The sequence below is a fragment of the Symphalangus syndactylus genome, chromosome 24 (assembly GCF_028878055.3).
Source record: "Symphalangus syndactylus isolate Jambi chromosome 24, NHGRI_mSymSyn1-v2.1_pri, whole genome shotgun sequence".
NCBI classification, from domain to species: domain Eukaryota; kingdom Metazoa; phylum Chordata; class Mammalia; order Primates; family Hylobatidae; genus Symphalangus; species Symphalangus syndactylus.
Window position 1 is genome coordinate 75,832,519 of NC_072446.2, and position 25,733 is coordinate 75,858,251.

Sequence of the window (25,733 nt, forward strand, 5' to 3'; positions counted from 1 at the left end):
CATTTTCTACAGAAAGAGTGTTTCAGAACGGCTCAATCAAAACTAAGGTTCAACTCTTTTAGTTGAACAAACAGAACAGAAAGAAGTTTCACACAATTCTTCTGTGTAGTTTTTATTTGTAGACATTCTTTTTCCCAATATAGGCCTCTTAGCGCTCAGAATGTCCAATTGCAGTTTCTACAGAAAGAGTGTTTCAGAACGGCTCAATCAAAAGTAAGGTTCAACTCTGTTAGTTGAATGCACAGAACAGAAAGAAGTTTCATACAATGCTTCTGTGTAGTTTATATTTGAACATATTCTTTTTTCCACTATTACCCACTTAGCGCTACGAATGTCCAGTTGCATTTTCTACAGACAGAGTGTTTCAAAACTGCTCAATCAAAAGTATGGTTTAACTCTGTTAGCTGAATGCTCAGATCAGAAAGAAGTTTCACAGAATGCTTCTGTGTAGTTTATATTTGAATATATTCCTTTTTCCACTACTACGCTCTTAGCGCTCCAAATGTCCAGTTGCATTTTCTACAGAAAGAGTGTTCAGATCTGCTCAATCAAAAGTATGGTTTAACTCTGTTAGCTGAATGCACAGATCAGAAAGAAGTTTCACCGAATGATTCTGTGTAGTTTATATTTGAAGACATTCCTTTTTCCACTATTACCCTCTTAGCGCTCCGAATCTCCACTTGCATTTTCTACAAAAGAGTGTTTCATAACTGCTCAATCAAAAATATGTTTTATCTCTGTTAACTGAATTTACAGATCAGAAATAAGTTTCACAGAATGCATCTGTGTAGTTTTTATTTGAAGATATTCTTTTTCAAAATGTAGGACTCTTAGCGCTTAGCATGTCCAATTGCAGTTTCTACAGAAAGAGTGTTTCAGAACGGCTGAATCAAAAGTAAGGTTCAACTCTGTTAGTTGAATGCACAGAACAGAAAGAATTTTCACAGAATGCTACTGTGTAGTTTATATTTGAATATATTCCTTTTTCCACTATTACCCTCTTAGCGCTCCGAATGTCCACTTGCATTTTCTACAGAAAGAGTGTTCAGAACTGCGCAATCAAAAGTATGGTTTAACTCTGTTAGCTTAATGAACATATCAGAAATAAGTTTCACACAATGCTTCTGTGTAGTTTTTATTTGAAGATATTATTTTTCCCAATATAGGCCTCTTAGCGCTCAGAATGTCCAATTGCAGTTTCTACAGAAAGAGTGTTTCAGAAAGGCTCAATCAAAAGTAAGGTTCAACTCTGTTAGTTGAATGCACAGAACAGAAAGAAGTTTCATACAATGCTTCTGTGTAGTTTATATTTGAACATATTCTTTTTTCCACTATTACCCACTTAGCGCTACGAATGTCCAGTTGCATTTTCTACAGACAGAGTGTTTCAAAACTGCTCAATCAAAAGTATGGTTTAACTCTGTTAGCTGAATGCTCAGATCAGAAAGAAGTTTCACAGAATGCTTCTGTGTAGTTTATATTTGAATATATTCCTTTTTCCACTACTAATCTCTTAGCGCTCCAAATGTCCAGTTGCATTTTCTACAGAAAGAGAGTTCAGATCTGCTCAATCAAAAGTATGGTTTAACACTGTTAGCTGAATGCACAGATCAGAAAGAAGTTTCACCGAATGATTCTGTGTAGTTTATATTTGGAGACATTCCTTTTTCCACTATTACCCTCTTAGCGCTCCGAATCTCCACTTGCATTTTCTACAGAAAGAGTGTTTCAGAACGGCTCAATCAAAACTAAAGTTCAACTCTTTTAGTTGAACAAACAGAACAGAAAGTAGTTTCACACAATGCTTCTGTGTAGTTTTTATTTGTAGACATTCTTTTTCCCAATATAGGCCTCTTAGCGCTCAGAATGTCCAATTGCAGTTTCTACAGAAAGAGTGTTTCAGAACGGCTCAATCAAAAGTAAGGTTCAACTCTGTTAGTTGAATGCACAGAACAGAAAGAAGTTTCATACAATGCTTCTGTGTAGTTTATATTTGAACATATTCTTTTTTCCACTATTACCCACTTAGCGCTACGAATGTCCAGTTGCATTTTCTACAGACAGAGTGTTTCAAAACTGCTGAATCAAAAGTATGGTTTAACTCTGTTAGCTGAATGCTCAGATCAGAAAGAAGTTTCACAGAATGCTTCTGTGTAGTTTATATTTGAATATATTCCTTTTTCCACTACTACGCTCTTAGCGCTCCAAATGTCCAGTTGCATTTTCTACAGAAAGAGTGTTCAGATCTGCTCAATCAAAAGTATGGTTTAACTCTGTTAGCTGAATGCACAGATCAGAAAGAAGTTTCACCGAATGATTCTGTGTAGTTTATATTTGAAGACATTCCTTTTTCCACTATTACCCTCTTAGCGCTCCGAATCTCCACTTGCATTTTCTACAAAAAGAGTGTTTCATAACTGCTCAATCAAAAATATGTTTTATCTCTGTTAACTGAATATACAGATCAGAAATAAGTTTCACAGAATGCATCTGTGTAGTTTTTATTTGAAGATATTCTTTTTCAAAATGTAGGCCTCTTAGCGCTTAGCATGTCCAATTGCAGTTTCTACAGAAAGAGTGTTTCAGAACGGCTCAATCAAAAGTAAGGTTCAACTCTGTTAGTTGAATGCACAGAACAGAAAGAATTTTCACAGAATGCTACTGTGTAGTTTATATTTGAATATATTCCTTTTTCCACTATTACACTCTTAGCGCTCCAAATGTCCACTTGCATTTTCTACAGAAAGAGTGTTCAGAACTGCGCAATCAAAAGTATGGTTTAACTCTGTTAGCTTAATGAACATATCAGAAATAAGTTTCACACAATGCTTCTGTGTAGTTTTTATTTGAAGATATTATTTTTCCCAATATAGGCCTCTTAGCGCTCAGAATGTCCAATTGCAGTTTCTACAGAAAGAGTGTTTCAGAAAGGCTCAATCAAAAGTAAGGTTCAACTCTGTTAGTTGAATGCACAGAACAGAAAGAAGTTTCATACAATGCTTCTGTGTAGTTTATATTTGAACATATTCTTTTTTCCACTATTACCCACTTAGCGCTACGAATGTCCCGTTGCATTTTCTACAGACAGAGTGTTTCAAAACTGCTCAATCAAAAGTATGGTTTAACTCTGTTAGCTGAATGCTCAGATCAGAAAGAAGTTTCACAGAATGCTTCTGTGTAGTTTATATTTGAATATATTCCTTTTTCCACTACTAATCTCTTAGCGCTCCAAATGTCCAGTTGCATTTTCTACAGAAAGAGAGTTCAGATCTGCTCAATCAAAAGTATAGTTTAACTCTGTTAGCTGAATGCTCAGATCAGAAAGAAGTTTCACAGAATGCTTCTGTGTAGTTCATATTTGAATATATTCCTTTTTCCACTACTACTCTCTTAGCGCTCCAAATGTCCAGTTGCATTTTCTACAGAAAGAGAGTTCAGATCTGCTCAATCAAAAGTATGGTTTAACTCTGTTAGCTGAATGCACAGATCAGAAAGAAGTTTCACCGAATGATTCTGTGTAGTTTATATTTGGAGACATTCCTTTTTCCACTATTACCCTCTTAGCGCTCCGAATCTCCACTTGCATTTTCTACAGAAAGAGTGTTTCAGAACGGCTCAATCAAAACTAAGGTTCAATTCTTTTAGTTGAACAAACAGAACAGAAAGAAGTTTCACACAATTCTTCTTTGTAGTTTTTATTTGTAGACATTCTTTTTCCCAATATAGGCCTCTTAGCGCTCAGAATGTCCAATTGCAGTTTCTACAGTAAGAGTGTTTCAGAACGGCTCAATCAAAAGTAAGGTTCAACTCTGTTAGTTGAATGCACAGAACAGAAAGAAGTTTCATACAATGCTTCTGTGTAGTTTATATTTGAACATATTCTTTTTTCCACTATTACCCACTTAGCGCTACGAATGTCCAGTTGCATTTTCTACAGACAGAGTGTTTCAAAACTGCTCAATCAAAAGTATGGTTTAACTCTGTTAGCTGAATGCTCAGATCAGAAAGAAGTTTCACAGAATGCTTCTGTGTAGTTTATATTTGAATATATTCCTTTTTCCACTACTACGCTCTTAGCGCTCCAAATGTCCAGTTGCATTTTCTACAGAAAGAGTGTTCAGATCTGCTCAATCAAAAGTATGGTTTAACTCTGTTAGCTGAATGCACAGATCAGAAAGAAGTTTCACCGAATGATTCTGTGTAGTTTATATTTGAAGACATTCCTTTTTCCACTATTACCCTCTTAGCGCTCCGAATCTCCACTTGCATTTTCTACAAAAGAGTGTTTCATAACTGCTCAATCAAAAATATGTTTTATCTCTGTTAACTGAATTTACAGATCAGAAATAAGTTTCACAGAATGCATCTGTGTAGTTTTTATTTGAAGATATTCTTTTTCAAAATGTAGGACTCTTAGCGCTTAGCATGTCCAATTGCAGTTTCTACAGAAAGAGTGTTTCAGAACGGCTGAATCAAAAGTAAGGTTCAACTCTGTTAGTTGAATGCACAGAACAGAAAGAATTTTCACAGAATGCTACTGTGTAGTTTATATTTGAATATATTCCTTTTTCCACTATTACCCTCTTAGCGCTCCGAATGTCCACTTGCATTTTCTACAGAAAGAGTTTTCAGAACTGCGCAATCAAAAGTATGGTTTAACTCTGTTAGCTTAATGAACATATCAGAAATAAGTTTCACACAATGCTTCTGTGTAGTTTTTATTTGAAGATATTATTTTTCCCAATATAGGCCTCTTAGCGCTCAGAATGTCCAATTGCAGTTTCTACAGAAAGAGTGTTTCAGAAAGGCTCAATCAAAAGTAAGGTTCAACTCTGTTAGTTGAATGCACAGAACAGAAAGAAGTTTCATACAATGCTTCTGTGTAGTTTATATTTGAACATATTCTTTTTTCCACTATTACCCACTTAGCGCTACGAATGTCCAGTTGCATTTTCTACAGACAGAGTGTTTCAAAACTGCTCAATCAAAAGTATGGTTTAACTCTGTTAGCTGAATGCTCAGATCAGAAAGACGTTTCACAGAATGCTTCTGTGTAGTTTATATTTGAATATATTCCTTTTTCCACTACTAATCTCTTAGCGCTCCAAATGTCCAGTTGCATTTTCTACAGAAAGAGAGTTCAGATCTGCTCAATCAAAAGTATGGTTTAACTCTGTTAGCTGAATGCACAGATCAGAAAGAAGTTTCACCGAATGATTCTGTGTAGTTTATATTTGGAGACATTCCTTTTTCCACTATTACCCTCTTAGCGCTCCGAATCTCCACTTGCATTTTCTACAGAAAGAGTGTTTCAGAACGGCTCAATCAAAACTAAGGTTCAACTCTTTTAGTTGAACAAACAGAACAGAAAGAAGTTTCACACAATTCTTCTGTGTAGTTTTTATTTGTAGACATTCTGTTTCCCAATATAGGCCTCTTAGCGCTCAGAATGTCCAATTGCAGTTTCTACAGAAAGAGTGTTTCAGAACGGCTCAATCAAAAGTAAGGTTCAACTCTGTTAGTTGAATGCACAGAACAGAAAGAAGTTTCATACAATGCTTCTGTGTAGTTTATATTTGAACATATTCTTTTTTCCACTATTACCCACTTAGCGCTACGAATGTCCAGTTGCATTTTCTACAGACAGAGTGTTTCAAAACTGCTCAATCAAAAGTATGGTTTAACTCTGTTAGCTGAATGCTCAGATCAGAAAGAAGTTTCACAGAATGCTTCTGTGTAGTTTATATTTGAATATATTCCTTTTTCCACTACTACGCTCTTAGCGCTCCAAATGTCCAGTTGCATTTTCTACAGAAAGAGTGTTCAGATCTGCTCAATCAAAAGTATGGTTTAACTCTGTTAGCTGAATGCACAGATCAGAAAGAAGTTTCACCGAATGATTCTTTGTAGTTTATATTTGAAGACATTCCTTTTTCCACTATTACCCTCTTAGCGCTCCGAATCTCCGCTTGCATTTTCTACAAAAAGAGTGTTTCATAACTGCTCAATCAAAAATATGTTTTATCTCTGTTAACTGAATTTACAGATCAGAAATAAGTTTCACAGAATGCATCTGTGTAGTTTTTATTTGAAGATATTCTTTTTCAAAATGTAGGCCTCTTAGCGCTTAGCATGTCCAATTGCAGTTTCTACAGAAAGAGTGTTTCAGAACGGCTCAATCAAAAGTAAGGTTCAACTCTGTTAGTTGAATGCACAGAACAGGAAGAATTTTCACAGAATGCTACTGTGTAGTTTATATTTGAATATATTCCTTTTTCCACTATTACCCTCTTAGCGCTCCGAATGTCCACTTGCATTTTCTACAGAAAGAGTGTTCAGAACTGCGCAATCAAAAGTATGGTTTAACTCTGTTAGCTTAATGAACATATCAGAAATAAGTTTCACACAACGCTTCTGTGTAGTTTTTATTTGAAGATATTATTTTTCCCAATAGAGGCCTCTTAGCGCTCAGAATGTCCAATTGCAGTTTCTACAGAAAGAGTGTTTCAGAAAGGCTCAATCAAAAGTAAGGTTCAACTCTGTTAGTTGAATGCACAGAACAGAAAGAAGTTTCATACAATGCTTCTGTGTAGTTTATATTTGAACATATTCTTTTTTCCACTATTACCCACTTAGCGCTACGAATGTCCAGTTGCATTTTCTACAGACAGAGTGTTTCAAAACTGCTCAATCAAAAGTATGGTTTAACTCTGTTAGCTGAATGCTCAGATCAGAAAGAAGTTTCACAGAATGCTTCTGTGTAGTTTATATTTGAATATATTCCTTTTTCCACAACTACTCTCTTAGCGCTCCAAATTTCCAGTTGCATTTTCTACAGAAAGAGAGTTCAGATCTGCTCAATCAAAAGTATGGTTTAACTCTGTTAGCTGAATGCACAGATCAGAAAGAAGTTTCATCGAATGATTCTGTGTAGTTTATATTTGGAGACATTCCTTTTTCCACTATTACCCTCTTAGCGCTCCGAATCTCCACTTGCATTTTCTACAGAAAGAGTGTTTCAGAACGGCTCAATCAAAACTAAGGTTCAACTCTTTTAGTTGAACAAACAGAACAGAAAGAAGTTTCACACAATTCTTCTTTGTAGTTTTTATTTGTAGACATTCTTTTTCCCAATATAGGCCTCTTAGCGCTCAGAATGTCCAATTGCAGTTTCTACAGAAAGAGTGTTTCAGAACGGCTCAATCAAAAGTAAGGTTCAACTCTGTTAGTTGAATGCACAGAACAGAAAGAAGTTTCATACAATGCTTCTGTGTAGTTTATATTTGAACATATTCTTTTTTCCACTATTACCCACTTAGCGCTACGAATGTCCAGTTGCATTTTCTACAGACAGAGTGTTTCAAAACTGCTCAATCAAAAGTATGGTTTAACTCTGTTAGCTGAATGCTCAGATCAGAAAGAAGTTTCACAGAATGCTTCTGTGTAGTTTATATTTGAATATATTCCTTTTTCCACTACTACGCTCTTAGCGCTCCAAATGTCCAGTTGCATTTTCTACAGAAAGAGTGTTCAGATCTGCTCAATCAAAAGTATGGTTTAACTCTGTTAGCTGAATGCAGAGATCAGAAAGAAGTTTCACCGAATGATTCTGTGTAGTTTATATTTGAAGACATTCCTTTTTCCACTATTACCCTCTTAGCGCTCCGAATCTCCACTTGCATTTTCTACAAAGAGTGTTTCATAACTGCTCAATCAAAAGTATGTTTTATCTCTGTTAACTGAATTTACAGATCAGAAATAAGTTTCACAGAATGCATCTGTGTAGTTTTAATTTGAAGATATTCTTTTTAAAATGTAGGCCTCTTAGCGCTTAGCATGTCCAATTGCAGTTTCTACAGAAAGAGTGTTTCAGAACGGCTCAATCAAAAGTAAGGTTCAACTCTGTTAGTTGAATGCACAGAACAGGAAGAATTTTCACAGAATGCTACTGTGTAGTTTATATTTGAATATATTCCTTTTTCCACTATTACCCTCTTAGCGCTCCGAATGTCCACTTGCATTTTCTACAGAAAGAGTGTTCAGAACTGCGCAATCAAAAGTATGGTTTAACTCTGTTAGCTTAATGAACATATCAGAAAGAAGTTTCACACAATGCTTCTGTGTAGTTTTTATTTGAAGATATTATTTTTCCCAATAGAGGCCTCTTAGCGCTCAGAATGTCCAATTGCAGTTTCTACAGAAAGAGTGTTTCAGAAAGGCTCAATCAAAAGTAAGGTTCAACTCTGTTAGTTGAATGCACAGAACAGAAAGAAGTTTCATACAATGCTTCTGTGTAGTTTATATTTGAACATATTCTTTTTTCCACTATTACCCACTTAGCGCTACGAATGTCCAGTTGCATTTTCTACAGACAGAGTGTTTCAAAACTGCTCAATCAAAAGTATGGTTTAACTCTGTTAGCTGAATGCTCAGATCAGAAAGAAGTTTCACAGAATGCTTCTGTGTAGTTCATATTTGAATATATTCCTTTTTCCACTACTAATCTCTTAGCGCTCCAAATGTCCAGTTGCATTTTCTACAGAAAGAGAGTTCAGATCTGCTCAATCAAAAGTATGGTTTAACTCTGTTAGCTGAATGCACAGATCAGAAAGAAGTTTCACCGAATGATTCTGTGTAGTTTATATTTGGAGACATTCCTTTTTCCACTATTACCCTCTTAGCGCTCCGAATCTCCACTTGCATTTTCTACAGAAAGAGTGTTTCAGAACGGCTCAATCAAAACTAAGGTTCAATTCTTTTAGTTGAACAAACAGAACAGAAAGAAGTTTCACACAATTCTTCTTTGTAGTTTTTATTTGTAGACATTCTTTTTCCCAATATAGGCCTCTTAGCGCTCAGAATGTCCAATTGCAGTTTCTACAGAAAGAGTGTTTCAGAACGGCTCAATCAAAAGTAAGGTTCAACTCTGTTAGTTGAATGCACAGAACAGAAAGAAGTTTCATACAATGCTTCTGTGTAGTTTATATTTGAACATATTCTTTTTTCCACTATTACCCACTTAGCGCTACGAATGTCCAGTTGCATTTTCTACAGACAGAGTGTTTCAAAACTGCTCAATCAAAAGTATGGTTTAACTCTGTTAGCTGAATGCTCAGATCAGAAAGAAGTTTCACAGAATGCTTCTGTGTAGTTTATATTTGAATATATTCCTTTTTCCACTACTACGCTCTTAGCGCTCCAAATGTCCAGTTGCATTTTCTACAGAAAGAGTGTTCAGATCTGCTCAATCAAAAGTATGGTTTAACTCTGTTAGCTGAATGCACAGATCAGAAAGAAGTTTCACCGAATGATTCTGTGTAGTTTATATTTGAAGACATTCCTTTTTCCACTATTACCCTCTTAGCGCTCCGAATCTCCACTTGCATTTTCTACAAAAGAGTGTTTCATAACTGCTCAATCAAAAATATGTTTTATCTCTGTTAACTGAATTTACAGATCAGAAATAAGTTTCACAGAATGCATCTGTGTAGTTTTTATTTGAAGATATTCTTTTTCAAAATGTAGGACTTTGAGCGCTTAGCATGTCCAATTGCAGTTTCTACAGAAAGAGTGTTTCAGAACGGCTGAATCAAAAGTAAGGTTCAACTCTGTTAGTTGAATGCACAGAACAGAAAGAATTTTCACAGAATGCTACTGTGTAGTTTATATTTGAATATATTCCTTTTTCCACTATTACCCTCTTAGTGCTCCGAATGTCCACTTGCATTTTCTACAGAAAGAGTGTTCAGAACTGCGCAATCAAAAGTATGGTTTAACTCTGTTAGCTTAATGAACATATCAGAAATAAGTTTCACACAATGCTTCTGTGTAGTTTTTATTTGAAGATATTATTTTTCCCAATATAGGCCTCTTAGCGCTCAGAATGTCCAATTGCAGTTTCTACAGAAAGAGTGTTTCAGAAAGGCTCAATCAAAAGTAAGGTTCAACTCTGTTAGTTGAATGCACAGAACAGAAAGAAGTTTCATACAATGCTTCTGTGTAGTTTATATTTGAACATATTCTTTTTTCCACTATTACCCACTTAGCGCTACGAATGTCCAGTTGCATTTTCTACAGACAGAGTGTTTCAAAACTGCTCAATCAAAAGTATGGTTTAACTCTGTTAGCTGAATGCTCAGATCAGAAAGAAGTTTCACAGAATGCTTCTGTGTAGTTCATATTTGAATATATTCCTTTTTCCACTACTAATCTCTTAGCGCTCCAAATGTCCAGTTGCATTTTCTACAGAAAGAGAGTTCAGATCTGCTCAATCAAAAGTATGGTTTAACTCTGTTAGCTGAATGCACAGATCAGAAAGAAGTTTCACCGAATGATTCAGTGTAGTTTATATTTGGAGACATTCCTTTTTCCACTATTACCCTCTTAGCGCTCCGAATCTCCACTTGCATTTTCTACAGAAAGAGTGTTTCAGAACGGCTCAATCAAAACTAAGGTTCAATTCTTTTAGTTGAACAAACAGAACAGAAAGAAGTTTCACACAATTCTTCTTTGTAGTTTTTATTTGTAGACATTCTTTTTCCCAATATAGGCCTCTTAGCGCTCAGAATGTCCAATTGCAGTTTCTACAGAAAGAGTGTTTCAGAACGGCTCAATCAAAAGTAAGGTTCAACTCTGTTAGTTGAATGCACAGAACAGAAAGAAGTTTCATACAATGCTTCTGTGTAGTTTATATTTGAACATATTCTTTTTTCCACTATTACCCACTTAGCGCTACGAATGTCCAGTTGCATTTTCTACAGACAGAGTGTTTCAAAACTGCTCAATCAAAAGTATGGTTTAACTCTGTTAGCTGAATGCTCAGATCAGAAAGAAGTTTCACAGAATGCTTCTGTGTAGTTTATATTTGAATATATTCCTTTTTCCACTACTACGCTCTTAGCGCTCCAAATGTCCAGTTGCATTTTCTACAGAAAGAGTGTTCAGATCTGCTCAATCAAAAGTATGGTTTAACTCTGTTAGCTGAATGCAGAGATCAGAAAGAAGTTTCACCGAATGATTCTGTGTAGTTTATATTTGAAGACATTCCTTTTTCCACTATTACCCTCTTAGCGCTCCGAATCTCCACTTGCATTTTCTACAAAAGAGTGTTTCATAACTGCTCAATCAAAAATATGTTTTATCTCTGTTAACTGAATTTACAGATCAGAAATAAGTTTCACAGAATGCATCTGTGTAGATTTTATTTGAAGATATTCTTTTTCAAAATGTAGGACTTTTAGCGCTTAGCATGTCCAATTGCAGTTTCTACAGAAAGAGTGTTTCAGAACGGCTGAATCAAAAGTAAGGTTCAACTCTGTTAGTTGAATGCACAGAACAGAAAGAATTTTCACAGAATGCTACTGTGTAGTTTATATTTGAATATATTCCTTTTTCCACTATTACCCTCTTAGCGCTCCGAATGTCCACTTGCATTTTCTACAGAAAGAGTGTTCAGAACTGCGCAATCAAAAGTATGGTTTAACTCTGTTAGCTTAATGAACATATCAGAAATAAGTTTCACACAATGCTTCTGTGTAGTTTTTATTTGAAGATATTATTTTTCCCAATATAGGCCTCTTAGCGCTCAGAATGTCCAATTGCAGTTTCTACAGAAAGAGTGTTTCAGAAAGGCTCAATCAAAAGTAAGGTTCAACTCTGTTAGTTGAATGCACAGAACAGAAAGAAGTTTCATACAATGCTTCTGTGTAGTTTATATTTGAACATATTCTTTTTTCCACTATTACCCACTTAGCGCTACGAATGTCCAGTTGCATTTTCTACAGACAGAGTGTTTCAAAACTGCTCAATCAAAAGTATGGTTTAACTCTGTTAGCTGAATGCTCAGATCAGAAAGAAGTTTCACAGAATGCTTCTGTGTAGTTCATATTTGAATATATTCCTTTTTCCACTACTAATCTCTTAGCGCTCCAAATGTCCAGTTGCATTTTCTACAGAAAGAGAGTTCAGATCTGCTCAATCAAAAGTATGGTTTAACTCTGTTAGCTGAATGCACAGATCAGAAAGAAGTTTCACCGAATGATTCTGTGTAGTTTATATTTGGAGACATTCCTTTTTCCACTATTACCCTCTTAGCGCTCCGAATCTCCACTTGCATTTTCTACAGAAAGAGTGTTTCAGAACGGCTCAATCAAAACAAAGGTTCAACTCTTTTAGTTGAACAAACAGAACAGAAAGAAGTTTCACACAATTCTTCTGTGTAGTTTTTATTTGTAGACATTCTTTTTCCCAATATAGGCCTCTTAGCGCTCAGAATGTCCAATTGCAGTTTCTACAGAAAGAGTGTTTCAGAACGGCTCAATCAAAAGTAAGGTTCAACTCTGTTAGTTGAATGCACAGAACAGAAAGAAGTTTCATACAATGCTTCTGTGTAGTTTATATTTGAACATATTCTTTTTTCCACTATTACCCACTTAGCGCTACGAATGTCCAGTTGCATTTTCTACAGACAGAGTGTTTCAAAACTGCTCAATCAAAAGTATGGTTTAACTCTGTTAGCTGAATGCTCAGATCAGAAAGAAGTTTCACAGAATGCTTCTGTGTAGTTTATATTTGAATATATTCCTTTTTCCACTACTAATCTCTTAGCGCTCCAAATGTCCAGTTGCATTTTCTACAGAAAGAGTGTTCAGATCTGCTCAATCAAAAGTATGGTTTAACTCTGTAACTGAATGCACAGATCAGAAAGAAGTTTCACCGAATGATTCTGTGTAGTTTATATTTGAAGACATTCCTTTTTCCACTATTACCCTCTTAGCGCTCCGAATCTCCACTTGCATTTTCTACAAAAGAGTGTTTCATATCTTCTCAATCAAAAATATGTTTTATCTCTGTTAACTGAATTTACAGATCAGAAATAAGTTTCACAGAATGCATCTGTGTAGTTTTTATTTGAAGATAATCTTTTTCAAAATGTAGGCCTCTTAGCGCTTAGCATGTCCAATTGCACTTTCTACAGAAAGAGTGTTTCAGAACGGCTCAATCAAAAGTAAGGTTCAACTCTGTTAGTTGAATGCACAGAACAGGAAGAATTTTCACAGAATGCTACTGTGTAGTTTATATTTGAATATATTCCTTTTTCCACTATTACCCTCTTAGCGCTCCGAATGTGCACTTGCATTTTCTACAGAAAGAGTGTTCAGAACTGCGCAATCAAAAGTATGGTTTAACTCTGTTAGCTTAATGAACATATCAGAAAGAAGTTTCACACAATGCTTCTGTGTAGTTTTTATTTGAAGATATTATTTTTCCCAATAGAGGCCTCTTAGCGCTCAGAATGTCCAATTGCAGTTTCTACAGAAAGAGAGTTTCAGAAAGGCTCAATCAAAAGTAAGGTTCAACTCTGTTAGTTGAATGCACAGAACAGAAAGAAGTTTCATACAATGCTTCTGTGTAGTTTATATTTGAACATATTCTTTTTTCCACTATTACCCACTTAGCGCTACGAATGTCCAGTTGCATTTTCTACAGACAGAGTGTTTCAAAACTGCTCAATCAAAAGTATGGTTTAACTCTGTTAGCTGAATGCTCAGATCAGAAAGAAGTTTCACAGAATGCTTCTGTGTAGTTCATATTTGAATATATTCCTTTTTCCACTACTACTCTCTTAGCGCTCCAAATGTCCAGTTGCATTTTCTACAGAAAGAGAGTTCAGATCTGCTCAATCAAAAGTATGGTTTAACTCTGTTAGCTGAATGCACAGATCAGAAAGAAGTTTCACCGAATGATTCTGTGTAGTTTATATTTGGAGACATTCCTTTTTCCACTATTACCCTCTTAGCGCTCCGAATCTCCACTTGCATTTTCTACAGAAAGAGTGTTTCAGAACGGCTCAATCAAAACTAAGGTTCAACTCTTTTAGTTGAACAAACAGAACAGAAAGAAGTTTCACACAATTCTTCTGTGTAGTTTTTATTTGTAGACATTCTTTTTCCCAATATAGGCCTCTTAGCGCTCAGAATGTCCAATTGCAGTTTCTACAGAAAGAGTGTTTCAGAACGGCTCAATCAAAAGTAAGGTTCAACTCTGTTAGTTGAATGCACAGAACAGAAAGAAGTTTCATACAATGCTTCTGTGTAGTTTATATTTGAACATATTCTTTTTTCCACTATTACCCACTTAGCGCTACGAATGTCCAGTTGCATTTTCTACAGACAGAGTGTTTCAAAACTGCTCAATCAAAAGTATGGTTTAACTCTGTTAGCTGAATGCTCAGATCAGAAAGAAGTTTCACAGAATGCTTCTGTGTAGTTTATATTTGAATATATTCCTTTTTCCACTACTACGCTCTTAGCGCTCCAAATGTCCAGTTGCATTTTCTACAGAAAGAGTGTTCAGATCTGCTCAATCAAAAGTATGGTTTAACTCTGTTAGCTGAATGCACAGATCAGAAAGAAGTTTCACCGAATGATTCTGTGTAGTTTATATTTGAAGACATTCCTTTTTCCACTATTACCCTCTTAGCGCTCCGAATCTCCACTTGCATTTTCTACAAAAGAGTGTTTCATAACTGCTCAATCAAAAATATGTTTTATCTCTGTTAACTGAATTTACAGATCAGAAATAAGTTTCACAGAATGCATCTGTGTAGTTTTTATTTGAAGATATTCTTTTTCAAAATGTAGGCCTCTTAGCGCTTAGCATGTCCAATTGCAGTTTCTACAGAAAGAGTGTTTCAGAACGGCTCAATCAAAAGTAAGGTTCAACTCTGTTAGTTGAATGCACAGAACAGGAAGAATTTTCACAGAATGCTACTGTGTAGTTTATATTTGAATATATTCCTTTTTCCACTATTACCCTCTTAGCGCTCCGAATGTCCACTTGCATTTTCTACAGAAAGAGTGTTCAGAACTGCGCAATCAAAAGTATGGTTTAACTCTGTTAGCTTAATGAACATATCAGAAAGAAGTTTCACACAATGCTTCTGTGTAGTTTTTATTTGAAGATATTATTTTTCCCAATAGAGGCCTCTTAGCGCTCAGAATGTCCAATTGCAGTTTCTACAGAAAGAGAGTTTCAGAAAGGCTCAATCAAAAGTAAGGTTCAACTCTGTTAGTTGAATGCACAGAACAGAAAGAAGTTTCATACAATGCTTCTGTGTAGTTTATATTTGAACATATTCTTTTTTCCACTATTACCCACTTAGCGCTACGAATGTCCAGTTGCATTTTCTACAGACAGAGTGTTTCAAAACTGCTCAATCAAAAGTATGGTTTAACTCTGTTAGCTGAATGCTCAGATCAGAAAGAAGTTTCACAGAATGCTTCTGTGTAGTTCATATTTGAATATATTCCTTTTTCCACTACTACTCTCTTAGCGCTCCAAATGTCCAGTTGCATTTTCTACAGAAAGAGAGTTCAGATCTGCTCAATCAAAAGTATGGTTTAACTCTGTTAGCTGAATGCACAGATCAGAAAGAAGTTTCACCGAATGATTCTGTGTAGTTTATATTTGGAGACATTCCTTTTTCCACTATTACCCTCTTAGCGCTCCGAATCTCCACTTGCATTTTCTACAGAAAGAGTGTTTCAGAACGGCTCAATCAAAACTAAGGTTCAACTCTTTTAGTTGAACAAACAGAACAGAAAGAAGTTTCACACAATTCTTCTGTGTAGTTTTTATTTGTAGACATTCTTTTTCCCAATATAGGCCTCTTAGCGCTCAGAATGTCCAATTGCAGTTTCTACAGAAAGAGTGTTTCAGAACGGCTCAATCAAAAGTAAGGTTCAACTCTGTTAGTTGAATGCACAGAACAGAAAGAAGTTTCATACAATGCTTCTGTGTAGTTTATATTTGAACATATTCTTTTTTCCACTATTACCCACTTAGCGCTACGAATGTCCAGTTGCATTTTCTACAGACAGAGTGTTTCAAAACTGCTCAATCAAAAGTATGGTTTAACTCTGTTAGCTGAATGCTCAGATCAGAAAGAAGTTTCACAGAATGCTTCTGTGTAGTTTATATTTGAATATATTCCTTTTTCCACTACTGCGCTCTTAGCGCTCCAAATGTCCAGTTGCATTTTCTACAGAAAGAGTGTTCAGATCTGCTCAATCAAAAGTATGGTTTAACTCTGTTAGCTGAATGCACAGATCAGAAAGAAGTTTCACCGAATGATTCTGTGTAGTTTATATTTGAAGACATTCCTTTTTCCACTATTACCCTCTTAGCGCTCCGAATCTCCACTTGCATTTTCTACAAAAGAGTGTTTCATAACTGCTCAATCAAAAATATGTTTTATCTCTGTTAACTGAATTTACAGATCAGAAATAAGTTTCACAGAATGCATCTGTGTAGTTTTTATTTGAAGATATTCTTTTTCAAAATGTAGGACTCTTAGCGCTTAGCATGTCCAATTGCAGTTTCTACAGAAAGAGTGTTTCAGAACGGCTGAATCAAAAGTAAGGTTCAACTCTGTTAGTCGAATGCACAGAACAGAAAGAATTTTCACAGAATGCTACTGTGTAGTTTATATTTGAATATATTCCTTTTTCCACTATTACCCTCTTAGCGCTCCGAATGTCCACTTGCATTTTCTACAGAAAGAGTGTTCAGAACTGCGCAATCAAAAGTATGGTTTAACTCTGTTAGCTTAATGAACATATCAGAAATAAGTTTCACACAATGCTTCTGTGTAGTTTTTATTTGAAGATATTATTTTTCCCAATATAGGCCTCTTAGCGCTCAGAATGTCCAATTGCAGTTTCTACAGAAAGAGTGTTTCAGAAAGGCTCAATCAAAAGTAAGGTTCAACTCTGTTAGTTGAATGCACAGAACAGAAAGAAGTTTCATACAATGCTTCTGTGTAGTTTATATTTGAACATCTTTTTTCCACTATTACCCACTTAGCGCTACGAATGTCCAGTTGCATTTTCTACAGACAGAGTGTTTCAAAACTGCTCAATCAAAAGTATGGTTTAACTCTGTTAGCTGAATGCTCAGATCAGAAAGAAGTTTCACAGAATGCTTCTGTGTAGTTTATATTTGAATATATTCCTTTTTCCACTACTAATCTCTTAGCGCTCCAAATGTCCAGTTGCATTTTCTACAGAAAGAGAGTTCAGATCTGCTCAATCATAAGTATGGTTTAACTCTGTTAGCTGAATGCACAGATCAGAAAGAAGTTTCACCGAATGATTCTGTGTAGTTTATATTTGGAGACATTCCTTTTTCCACTATTACCCTCTTAGCGCTCCGAATCTCCACTTGCATTTTCTACAGAAAGAGTGTTTCAGAACGGCTCAATCAAAACTAAGGTTCAACTCTTTTAGTTGAACAAACAGAACAGAAAGAAGTTTCACACAATTCTTCTGTGTAGTTTTTATTTGTAGACATTCTTTTTCCCAATATAGGCCTCTTAGCGCTCAGAATGTCCAATTGCAGTTTCTACAGAAAGAGTGTTTCAGAACGGCTCAATCAAAAGTAAGGTTCAACTCTGTTAGTTGAATGCACAGAACAGAAAGAAGTTTCATACAATGCTTCTGTGTAGTTTATATTTGAACATATTCTTTTTTCCACTATTACCCACTTAGCGCTACGAATGTCCAGTTGCATTTTCTACAGACAGAGTGTTTCAAAACTGCTCAATCAAAAGTATGGTTTAACTCTGTTAGCTGAATGCTCAGATCAGAAAGAAGTTTCACAGAATGCTTCTGTGTAGTTTATATTTGAATATATTCCTTTTTCCACTACTACGCTCTTAGCGCTCCAAATGTCCAGTTGCATTTTCTACAGAAAGAGTGTTCAGATCTGCTCAATCAAAAGTATGGTTTAACTCTGTTAGCTGAATGCAGAGATCAGAAAGAAGTTTCACCGAATGATTCTGTGTAGTTTATATTTGAAGACATTCCTTTTTCCACTATTACCCTCTTAGCGCTCCGAATCTCCACTTGCATTTTCTACAAAAAGAGTGTTTCATAACTGCTCAATCAAAAATATGTTTTATCTCTGTTAACTGAATTTACAGATCAGAAATAAGTTTCACAGAATGCATCTGTGTAGTTTTTATTTGAAGATATTCTTTTTCAAAATGTAGGCCTCTTAGCGCTTAGCATGTCCAATTGCAGTTTCTACAGAAAGAGTGTTTCAGAACGGCTCAATCAAAAGTAAGGTTCAACTCTGTTAGTTGAATGCACAGAACAGGAAGAATTTTCACAGAATGCTACTGTGTAGTTTATATTTGAATATATTCCTTTTTCCACTATTACCCTCTTAGCGCTCCGAATGTCCACTTGCATTTTCTACAGAAAGAGTGTTCAGAACTGCGCAATCAAAAGTATGGTTTAACTCTGTTAGCTTAAAGAACATATCAGAAAGAAGTTTCACACAATGCTTCTGTGTAGTTTTTATTTGAAGATATTATTTTTCCCAATATAGGCCTCTTAGCGCTCAGAATGACCAATTGCAGTTTCTACAGAAAGAGTGTTTCAGAAAGGCTCAATCAAAAGTAAGGTTCAACTCTGTTAGTTGAATGCACAGAACAGTAAGAAGTTTCATACAATGCTTCTGTGTAGTTTATATTTGAACATATTCTTTTTTCCACTATTACCCACTTAGCGCTACGAATGTCCAGTTGCATTTTCTACAGACAGAGTGTTTCAAAATTGCTCAATCAAAAGTATGGTTTAACTCTGTTGGCTGAATGCTCAGATCAGAAAGAAGTTTCACAGAATGCTTCTGTGTAGTTCATATTTGAATATATTCCTTTTTCCACTACTACTCTCTTAGCGCTCCAAATGTCCAGTTGCATTTTCTACAGAAAGAGAGTTCAGATCTGCTCAATCAAAAGTATGGTTTAACACTGTTAGCTGAATGCACAGATCAGAAAGAAGTTTCACCGAATGATTCTGTGTAATTTATATTTGGAGACATTCCTTTTTCCACTATTACCCTCTTAGCGCTCCGAATCTCCACTTGCATTTTCTACAGAAAGAGTGTTTCAGAACGGCTCAATCAAAACTAAGGTTCAACTCTTTTAGTTGAACAAACAGAACAGAAAGAAGTTTCACACAATTCTTCTTTGTAGTTTTTATTTGTAGACATTCTTTTTCCCAATATAGGCCTCTTAGCGCTCAGAATGTCCAATTGCAGTTTCTACAGAAAGAGTGTTTCAGAACGGCTCAATCAAAAGTAAGGTTCAACTCTGTTAGTTGAATGCACAGAACAGAAAGAAGTTTCATACAATGCTTCTGTGTAGTTTATATTTGAACATATTCTTTTTTCCACTATTACCCACTTAGCTCTACGAATGTCCAGTTGCATTTTCTACAGACAGAGTGTTTCAAAACTGCTCAATCAAAAGTATGGTTTAACTCTGTTAGCTGAATGCTCAGATCAGAAAGAAGTTTCACAGAATGCTTCTGTGTAGTTTATATTTGAATATATTCCTTTTTCCACTACTAATCTCTTAGCGCTCCAAATGTCCAGTTGCATTTTCTACAGAAAGAGAGTTCAGATCTGCTCAATCAAAAGTATGGTTTAACTCTGTTAGCTGAATGCACAGATCAGAAAGAAGTTTCACCGAATGATTCTGTGTAGTTTATATTTGGAGACATTCCTTTTTCCACTATTACCCTCTTAGCGCTCCGAATCTCCACTTGCATTTTCTACAGAAAGAGTGTTTCAGAACGGCTCAATCAAAACTAAGGTTCAACTCTTTTAGTTGAACAAACAGAACAGAAAGTAGTTTCACACAATTCTTCTGTGTAGTTTTTATTTGTAGACATTCTTTTTCCCAATATAGGCCTCTTAGCGCTCAGAATGTCCAATTGCAGTTTCTACAGAAAGAGTGTTTCAGAACGGCTCAATCAAAAGACAGGTTCAACTCTGTTAGTTGAATGCACAGAACAGAAAGAAGTTTCATACAATGCTTCTGTGTAGTTTATATTTGAACATATTCTTTTTTCCACTATTACCCACTTAGCGCTACGAATGTCCAGTTGCATTTTCTACAGACAGAGAGTTTCAAAACTGCTCAATCAAAGTATGGTTTAACTCTGTTAGCTGAATGCTCAGATCAGAAAGAAGTTTCACAGAATGCTTCTGTGTAGTTTATATTTGAATATATTCCGTTTTCCACTACTACGCTCTTAGCGCTCCAAATGTCCAGTTGCATTTTCTAGAGAAAGAATGTTCAGATCTGCTCAATCAAAAGTATGGTTTAACTCTGTTAGCTGAATGCACAGATCAGAAAGAAGTATCACCGAATGATTCTGTGTAGTTTATATTTGAAGACATTCCTTTTTCCACTATTACCCTCTTAGCGCTCCGAATCTCCACTTGCATTTTCTACAAAAGAGTGTTTCATAACTGCTCAATCAAAAATATGTTTTATCTCTGTTAACTGAATTTACAGATCAGAAATAAGTTTCACAGAATGCATCTGTGTAGTTTTTATTTGAAGATATTATTTTCCAAATGTAGGCCTCTTAGCGCTTAGCATGTCCAATTGCAGTTTCTACAGAAAGAGTGTTTCAGAACGGCTCAATCAAAAGTAAGGTTCAACTCTGTTAGTTGAATGCACAGAACAGAAAGAATTTTCACAGAATGCTACTGTGTAGTTTATATTTGAATATATTCCTTTTTCCACTATTACCCTCTTAGCGCTCCGAATGTCCACTTGCATTTTCTACAGAAAGAGTGTTCAGAACTGTGCAATCAAAAGTATGGTTTAACTCTGTTAGCTTAATGAACATATCAGAAATAAGTTTCACACAATGCTTCTGTGTAGTTTTTATTTGAAGATATTATTTTTCCCAATATAGGCCACTTAGCGCTCAGAATGTCCAATTGCAGTTTCTACAGAAAGAGTGTTTCAGAAAGGCTCAATCAAAAGTAAGGTTCAACTCTGTTAGTTGAATGCACAGAACAGAAAGAAGTTTCATACAATGCTTCTGTGTAGTTTATATTTGAACATATTCTTTTTTCCACTATTACCCACTTAGCGCTACGAATGTCCAGTTGCATTTTCTACAGACAGAGTGTTTCAAAACTGCTCAATCAAAAGTATGGTTTAACTCTGTTAGCTGAATGCTCAGATCAGAAAGAAGTTTCACAGAATGCTTCTGTGTAGTTTATATTTGAATATATTCCTTTTTCCACTACTAATCTCTTAGCGCTCCAAATGTCCAGTTGCATTTTCTACATAAAGAGAGTTCAGATCTGCTCAATCAAAAGTATGGTTTAACTCTGTTAGCTGAATGCACAGATCAGAAAGAAGTTTCACCGAATGATTCTGTGTAGTTTATATTTGGAGACATTCCTTTTTCCACTATTACCCTCTTAGCGCTCCGAATCTCCACTTGCATTTTCTACAGAAAGAGTGTTTCAGAACGGCTCAATCAAAACTAAGGTTCAACTCTTTTAGTTGAACAAACAGAACAGAAAGAAGTTTCACACAATTCTTCTGTGTAGTTTTTATTTGTAGACATTCTTTTTCCCAATATAGGCCTCTTAGCGCTCAGAATGTCCAATTGCAGTTTCTACAGAAAGAGTGTTTCAGAAAGGCTCAATCAAAAGTAAGGTTCAACTCTGTTAGTTGAATGCACAGAACAGAAAGAAGTTTCATACAATGCTTCTGTGTAGTTTATATTTGAACATATTCTTTTTTCCACTATTACCCACTTAGCGCTACGAATGTCCAGTTGCATTTTCTACAGACAGAGTGTTTCAAAACTGCTCAATCAAAAGTATGGTTTAACTCTGTTAGCTGAATGCTCAGATCAGAAAGAAGTTTCACAGAATGCTTCTGTGTAGTTCATATTTGAATATATTCCTTTTTCCACTACTACTCTCTTAGCGCTCCAAATGTCCAGTTGCATTTTCTACAGAAAGAGAGTTCAGATCTGCTCAATCAAAAGTATGGTTTAACTCTGTTAGCTGAATGCACAGATCAGAAAGAAGTTTCACCGAATGATTCTGTGTAGTTTATATTTGGAGACATTCCTTTTTCCACTATTACCCTCTTAGCGCTCCGAATCTCCACTTGCATTTTCTACAGAAAGAGTGTTTCAGAACGGCTCAATCAAAACTAAGGTTCAATTCTTTTAGTTGAACAAACAGAACAGAAAGAAGTTTCACACAATTCTTCTTTGTAGTTTTTATTTGTAGACATTCTTTTTCCCAATATAGGCCTCTTAGCGCTCAGAATGTCCAATTGCAGTTTCTACAGAAAGAGTGTTTCAGAACGGATCAATCAAAAGTAAGGTTCAACTCTGTTAGTTGAATGCACAGAACAGAAAGAAGTTTCATACAATGCTTCTGTGTAGTTTATATTTGAACATATTCTTTTTTCCACTATTACCCACTTAGCGCTACGAATGTCCAGTTGCATTTTCTACAGACAGAGTGTTTCAAAACTGCTCAATCAAAAGTATGGTTTAACTCTGTTAGCTGAATGCTCAGATCAGAAAGAAGTTTCACAGAATGCTTCTGTGTAGTTTATATTTGAATATATTCCTTTTTCCACTACTACGCTCTTAGCGCTCCAAATGTCCAGTTGCATTTTCTACAGAAAGAGTGTTCAGATCTGCTCAATCAAAAGTATGGTTTAACTCTGTTATCTGAATGCACAGATCAGAAAGAAGTTTCACCGAATGATTCTGTGTAGTTTATATTTGAAGACATTCCTTTTTCCACTATTACCCTCTTAGCGCTCCGAATCTCCACTTGCATTTTCTACAAAAGAGTGTTTCATAACTGCTCAATCAAAAATATGTTTTATCTCTGTTAACTGAATTTACAGATCAGAAATAAGTTTCACAGAATGCATCTGTGTAGTTTTTATTTGAAGATATTCTTTTTCAAAATGTAGGACTTTTAGCGCTTAGCATGTCCAATTGCAGTTTCTACAGAAAGAGTGTTTCAGAACGGCTGAATCAAAAGTAAGGTTCAACTCTGTTAGTTGAATGCACAGAACAGAAAGAATTTTCACAGAATGCTACTGTGTAGTTTATATTTGAATATATTCCTTTTTCCACTATTACCCTCTTAGCGCTCCGAATGTCCACTTGCATTTTCTACAGAAAGAGTGTTCAGAACTGCGCAATCAAAAGTATGGTTTAACTCTGTTAGCTTAATGAACATATCAGAAATAAGTTTCACACAATGCTTCTGTGTAGTTTTTATTTGAAGATATTATTTTTCCCAATATAGGCCTCTTAGCGCTCAGAATGTCCAATTGCAGTTTCTACAGAAAGAGTGTTTCAGAAAGGCTCAATCAAAAGTAAGGTTCAACTCTGTTAGTTGAATGCACAGAACAGAAAGAAGTTTCATACAATGCTTCTGTGTAGTTTATATTTGAACATATTCTTTTTTCCACTATTACCCACTTAGCGCTACGAATGTCCAGTTGCATTTTCTACAGACAGAGTGTTTCAAAACTGCTCAATCAAAAGTATGGTTTAACTCTGTTAGCTGAATGCTCAGATCAGAAAGAAGTTTCACAGAATGCTTCTGTGTAGTTTATATTTGAATATATTCCTTTTTCCACTACTAATCTCTTAGCGCTCCAAATGTCCAGTTGCATTTTCTACAGAAAGAGAGTTCAGATCTGCTCAATCAAAAGTATGGTTTAACTCTGTTAGCTGAATGCACAGATCAGAAAGAAGTTTCACCGAATGATTCTGTGTAGTTTATATTTGGAGACATTCCTTTTTCCACTATTACCCTCTTAGCGCTCCGAATCTCCACTTGCATTTTCTACAGAAAGAGTGTTTCAGAACGGCTCAATCAAAACTAAGGTTCAACTCTTTTAGTTGAACAAACAGAACAGAAAGAAGTTTCACACAATTCTTCTGTGTAGTTTTTATTTGTAGACATTCTTTTTCCCAATATAGGCCTCTTAGCGCTCAGAATGTCCAATTGCAGTTTCTACAGAAAGAGTGTTTCAGAAAGGCTCAATCAAAAGTAAGGTTCAACTCTGTTAGTTGAATGCACAGAACAGAAAGAAGTTTCATACAATGCTTCTGTGTAGTTTATATTTGAACATATTCTTTTTTCCACTATTACCCACTTAGCGCTACGAATGTCCAGTTGCATTTTCTACAGACAGAGTGTTTCAAAACTGCTCAATCAAAAGTATGGTTTAACTCTGTTAGCTGAATGCTCAGATCAGAAAGAAGTTTCACAGAATGCTTCTGTGTAGTTCATATTTGAATATATTCCTTTTTCCACTACTACTCTCTTAGCGCTCCAAATGTCCAGTTGCATTTTCTACAGAAAGAGAGTTCAGATCTGCTCAATCAAAAGTATGATTTAACTCTGTTAGCTGAATGCACAGATCAGAAAGAAGTTTCACCGAATGATTCTGTGTAGTTTATATTTGGAGACATTCCTTTTTCCACTATTACCCTCTTAGCGCTCCGAATCTCCACTTGCATTTTCTACAGAAAGAGTGTTTCAGAACGGCTCAATCAAAACTAAGGTTCAATTCTTTTAGTTGAACAAACAGAACAGAAAGAAGTTTCACACAATTCTTCTTTGTAGTTTTTATTTGTAGACATTCTTTTTCCCAATATAGGCCTCTTAGCGCTCAGAATGTCCAATTGCAGTTTCTACAGAAAGAGTGTTTCAGAACGGCTCAATCAAAAGTAAGGTTCAACTCTGTTAGTTGAATGCACAGAACAGAAAGAAGTTTCATACAATGCTTCTGTGTAGTTTATATTTGAACATATTCTTTTTTCCACTATTACCCACTTAGCGCTACGAATGTCCAGTTGCATTTTCTACAGACAGAGTGTTTCAAAACTGCTCAATCAAAAGTATGGTTTAACTCTGTTAGCTGAATGCTCAGATCAGAAAGAAGTTTCACAGAATGCTTCTGTGTAGTTTATATTTGAATATATTCCTTTTTCCACTACTACGCTCTTAGCGCTCCAAATGTCCAGTTGCATTTTCTACAGAAAGAGTGTTCAGATCTGCTCAATCAAAAGTATGGTTTAACTCTGTTAGCTGAATGCACAGATCAGAAAGAAGTTTCACCGAATGATTCTGTGTAGTTTATATTTGAAGACATTCCTTTTTCCACTATTACCCTCTTAGCGCTCCGAATCTCCACTTGCATTTTCTACAAAAGAGTGTTTCATAACTGCTCAATCAAAAATATGTTTTATCTCTGTTAACTGAATTTACAGATCAGAAATAAGTTTCACAGAATGCATCTGTGTAGTTTTTATTTGAAGATATTCTTTTTCAAAATGTAGGACTTTTAGCGCTTAGCATGTCCAATTGCAGTTTCTACAGAAAGAGTGTTTCAGAACGGCTGAATCAAAAGTAAGGTTCAACTCTGTTAGTTGAATGCACAGAACAGAAAGAATTTTCACAGAATGCTACTGTGTAGTTTATATTTGAATATATTCCTTTTTCCACTATTACCCTCTTAGCGCTCCGAATGTCCACTTGCATTTTCTACAGAAAGAGTGTTCAGAACTGCGCAATCAAAAGTATGGTTTAACTCTGTTAGCTTAATGAACATATCAGAAATAAGTTTCACACAATGCTTCTGTGTAGTTTTTATTTGAAGATATTATTTTTCCCAATATAGGCCTCTTAGCGCTCAGAATGTCCAATTGCAGTTTCTACAGAAAGAGTGTTTCAGAAAGGCTCAATCAAAAGTAAGGTTCAACTCTGTTAGTTGAATGCACAGAACAGAAAGAAGTTTCATACAATGCTTCTGTGTAGTTTATATTTGAACATATTCTTTTTTCCACTATTACCCA